The sequence below is a fragment of the Rhinichthys klamathensis genome, unplaced genomic scaffold (genome assembly GCF_029890125.1).
Source record: "Rhinichthys klamathensis goyatoka isolate OS25496 unplaced genomic scaffold, OSU_Roscu_1.1 h1tg000727l_1, whole genome shotgun sequence".
NCBI classification, from domain to species: Eukaryota; Metazoa; Chordata; class Actinopteri; order Cypriniformes; family Leuciscidae; genus Rhinichthys; species Rhinichthys klamathensis.
This window is the reverse complement of record NW_026607141.1, coordinates 208,223-213,161: the sequence shown is the minus strand read 5'-3', so window position 1 is coordinate 213,161 and position 4,939 is coordinate 208,223.

Genomic DNA, 4,939 nt, shown 5'->3' with positions numbered 1-4,939 from the left:
GAAATCATTGGATTCTTTTGTTGGTTTGTTTATTTCATGTTTTCTTTATTAAAACCTCATCATTCACTCTGCGCTTGAATCCTCTCTTCCATTCTCCACAACCCACCGTGACAGAACGAACGAGCCGATGTGGATTCAGCGGAGCGAACTTTCTCCTGCGGAGAGGGAGAATGGGATTTCTTTGTTTAAATATTTATCCATGTGTGTTCAAAGGAATGAGGAAAGGAGGGCAGCAGAGTCATCATCACTGGATCCGTCAAGCGTGGGGACTTCATCGATGGTTTTAGCCAGCCTCGAGTCTACACACATCCGTCAGAAAGGACGGAGGAGGAGAAGGAGACCCGTCCCGTCTGCCCAGCGAGAGACTGTTCACGTCCCGTCTGCCCAGCGAGAGACTGTTCACGTCCCGTCTGCCCAGCGAGAGACGGTTCACGTCCCGTCTGCCCAGCGAGAGACCGTTCACGTCCCGTTTGCCCAGCGAGAGACCGTTCACGTCCCGTCTGCCCAGCGAGAGACCGTTCACGTTCCGTCTGCCCAGCGAGAGACCGTTCACGTCCCGTCTGCCCAGCGAGTGACCGTTCCCGTCCCGTCTGCCCAGCGAGAGACTGTTCCCGTCCCGTCTGCCCAGCGAGAGACTGTTCCCGTCCCGTCTGCCCAGCGAGAGACTGTTCCCGTCCCGTCTGCCCAGCGAGAGACTGTTCCCGTCCCGTCTGCCCAGCGAGAGACTGTTCCCGTCCCGTCTGCCCAGCGAGAGACTGTTCCCGTCCCGTCTGCCCAGCGAGAGACTGTTCACGTCCCGTCTGCCCAGCGAGAGACTGTTCACGTCCCGTCTGCCCAGCGAGAGACTGTTCACGTCCCGTCTGCCCAGCGAGAGACTGTTCCTGTTTCCTCTGCCTTCCTGAACTGGGACTACCTGGAGCGTCTGGCTCGGATATTGGATATGCCAGTCTCTGCTGTTCCTGAGCCGGAGGCAGAACCAGTGTCTGCGGGTTTTGACCCGGAGGCAGAGCCAGTGCCCGTTTCCGAGCCGGAGGCTGAGCCAGTGGAACAGCCGGTGCCCGTTCCTGAGCCGGTGCCCATTCCTGAGCCGGTGCCCGTTCCTGAGCCGGTGCCCGAGCCGGTGCTCGTTCCTAAACCGGAGGCAGAGCCAGTGCCTGTTACTGAGCCTGACCCAGTTTTTGTGTCTGTGTTTGTGTCTGTCTTTGTGACTGTTTTTGTTCTGGTGTCTGTTCCCGAGCCGGTGCCTGCTGCTGCTCCCGAGCCGGTGCCTGCTGCTGCTCCCGAGCCGGTGCCTGCTGCTGCTCCCGAGCCAGTGCCTGCTGCTGCTCCCGAGCCGGTGCCTGCTGCTGCTCCCGAGCCGGTGCCTGCTGCAGTTCCCGAGCCGGTGCCTGCTGCAGTTCCCGAGCCGGTGCCTGCTGCAGTTCCCGAGCCGGTGCCTGCTGCAGTTCCCGAGCCGGTGCCTGCTGCAGTTCCTGAGCCGGTGGTTGCTCCTGTTCCACCGCCCTGGCCGCTCGAGGGGTCTTCTCCGCCCTGGCCGCCCGATGGGCCGTCTCCGCCCTGGCCGCCCGAGGGGTCTTCACCGCCCTGGCCGCCCGAGGGGTCTTCACCGCCCTGGCCGCCCGAGGGGTCTTCACCGCCCTGGCCGCCCGAGGGGTCCTCAGCGCCCTGGCCGCCCGAGGGGTCCTCACCGCCCTGGCCGCCCGAGGGGTCCTCACCGCCCTGGCCGCCCGAGGGGTCCTCACCGCCCTGGCCGCCCGAGGGGTCCTCACCGCCCTGGCCGCCCGAGGGGTCTTCACCGCCCTGGCCGCCCGAGGGGTCTTCACCGCCCTGGCCTCCCGAGGGGTCTTCACCGCCCTGGCCTCCCGAGGGGTCTTCACCGCCCTGGCCTCCCGAGGGGTCTTCACCGCCCTGGCCGCCCGAGGGGTCTTCACCGCCCTGGCCGCCCGAGGGGTCTTCACCGCCCTGGCCGCCCGAGGGGTCTTCACCGCCCTGGCCGCCCGAGGGGTCTTCACCGCCCTGGCCGCCCGAGGGGTCTTCACCGCCCTGGCCGCCCGAGGGGTCTTCACCGCCCTGGCCGCCCGAGGGGTCTTCACCGCCCTGGCCGCCCGAGGGGTCTTCACCGCCCTGGCCGCCCGATGAACTTTGTTTCGCCCTGGCCCCCGATGAACTTTGTTTTTCCTTGGTCTGTCCCTCCCGTTTCCCCCTTGGTCTGTCCCTCCCGTTTCCCCCTTGGTCTGTCCCTCCCGTCCCGCCCTGATGTTTCCTTCCTGCCCCGCCCTAGCCTGATGGAGCGTCTGGTAGCCGCTCCGTAGGGAGGGGGTTATGTCACATGCCTGTCCTGTCTTGTGTTGCACATGGGTGTTTGTTATGTTGTGCCATGTGCTGTTTTGATTGTTGATCCCTCCCCCTTGTTATCTAATTATTGGTTTATTTGCTCCACCTGTCTGTCTCGTTACCCTCCTTGTTTGACTCCCTATTTAGTCTTCCTGTGTTTGCTGTCCTGTGCTCGTTCGTTGTTTAATGTTTCGGTGTTAGTTGGGTGGAGTTCTGTACCGGTCCTGTTTTGCCATGTCTGTGTTGGATTTAGTTCGGAAATCATTGGATTCTTTTGTTGGTTTGTTTATTTCATGTTTTCTTTATTAAAACCTCATCATTCACTCTGCGCTTGAATCCTCTCTTCCATTCTCCACAACCCACCGTGACACACAGGGCCTCGCGCTAAAGTGACAGTTGATGATGTAAAGCCAATTAAAAGTTCCTGTTTTTGCCCTTCGAAATATTATAATAGTTAAAAGATATTTGAGACTACAAATGAGACTGTGTATCGTGATTCTGTACTATTCTGCTAGTTGAAAATGTACAGTATGCAGTAACCATAGACTGTAAAAAATATGGACAAAGCGTCTGTGACGTCACCCATAGACTTTCTGAAGAACGGTTTTGAGGCCGTTTATGGGGGGTATGGACGGCGCCATCTTGGAAAATCTTGGGAAATCCTAACCCCGCCCACCTTCTGGCCAATCCATATATGGGTAAAAGGGCGGGCTTTGTGTGAGACTGAGCCGGCCGGTGGACCCGCCTCTTCAGCCAAGCAGCCTCAGCTATCTGTAACGTTACAAGATCGACTGGCAGAATTATATCTGCAACATGCAGGTTGAATTTATAACTGAATTAATACTTGATATTGTCTGAAGAGGTCTTTTAAAAACACATATGTAGAAATTACTAATGAAATCTCATTTGATGTAGAAATTTTGATGAAATTGTGCTAGGCTCTGGAATACGCCTTTCCCGCTAGCAACGCGTGTGACGTAGGCCGAGGCAAACAAGAGCTCGTGGTCAGCTGTAGTTAGAGCGGTAGTGAGAGACAGAGAAAGTTTTAGATCGAGTTTTAGAGATGCCATGATGGTAAATTATTGTGTTTGTGCTGGTTGCACGAATTCCAGTCTGTCAGGACATCGTGTCCATCATTTTCCTTCTAGGAAAAACAAGGCTTTTCGTTCTTGGGTGCGTTTTGTGCAGGTGAAGAGAGCAGACTTCACTGCCGCGTCTGTCACCACACACTCGGTCGTTTGTAGCGCACATTTCACTCCGGAGAATTATAGACCTGGAGATTTTTTGCATCACAGACAGATGGTTTAATTAATACGGCTTTGCAAACATTGCATTTTGCTGTCTTGCTCTGCGGTGTTTCCAGTGTGAAGTATTTACACACAGCTCAATGCTATCCTGCTTGCTGGCTGCAAACTGCGGAATGGATTTCCTGAGGGGGGTCTCTGTGTCTCATTGAGCCGCGCCTCCGTTCAGGAAATCCATTCCACAGTTTGCAGCCAGCTAGCAGACTAGCCGGCGGGAATCACTTTTGGAGTCATTTCAGCAGGATATCGGATATCTCCGCAGGTTGGATCGGGAAAATCCGATACATGAATTACGCTGGAATCGGTCCCGGTCCCGATACTGGATCTGATCGGCCCCATCCCTACCTGTGGGCCATAGGCATGCTCGTCTACATCGGAGAACTCGGTTTCTTCATTCACATCCATTGTAACCTGAGCTTGATTTTTAAATAACGTTAGGCGCTATCTTTATAAATAAACCACAGATTTGAGCTTTAAACAACTACATTGTCGACTGAAAAACTATTAAAACTGCATTTCGTGACACAATAGTATTTTTAAATTTCGCGGCCTTTCTCCTCTGAACGTTAATATTACTAATTATATCATGACCAAATACAACCAGAAACAAATGTTCAGTCTTGCTTGTGAAAGACAATTCCTCGAGACCTGTTTTCAATTGTGTGGCGATTTGTACAGCCCAAAGTAGCACAAGAAACAAGCATTTTTCTCAATTCTCGTTATGAGAAGTATGGGAAAGTTGCCCTCCGCAATATGGCGGCGCCGTTGACGTACACTCCAGCGGCCAATAGGGCGTCTATGTATTTATTATGTCTATAGTGCTGCTAACTACGTGAAATAGTAGTGGAATGTCACTTACCGGAAAAAATGGAGCCAAGTCCTCCTACAGTGTCGGTTAGTGCAGTTTATAGCAGAGCAACCCATTTTATGTACGATATTTCAAATCAGAGATCAGAGAATGTCTAATATGTAGACGGGCTTGGTGGTCTGATGTGTTGTGTCAGATCGGCGGCATCCCGTTATCAGCTGTCAATCAAAGTTAACCACGCCTTTATTTGTCACACATTTTACATCTAAATACGACCTAAACTAATGAGTTAGAAAAAAGTCACCCCCCTCACAGTTGTCAGGCACTCGGAACCTATCGAAAAATACAATAAAAGTCCATGGGACCAACCTGTAAAAACATGAATTTATGCTGTGAAAACCGATGAAAACGGACATTTTAACATGGGGGTCTATGGACATTTGCTCCCTTTTGGGACCTGCCCCTAGTGGATTTTCGATGTATTGCAGTTTTT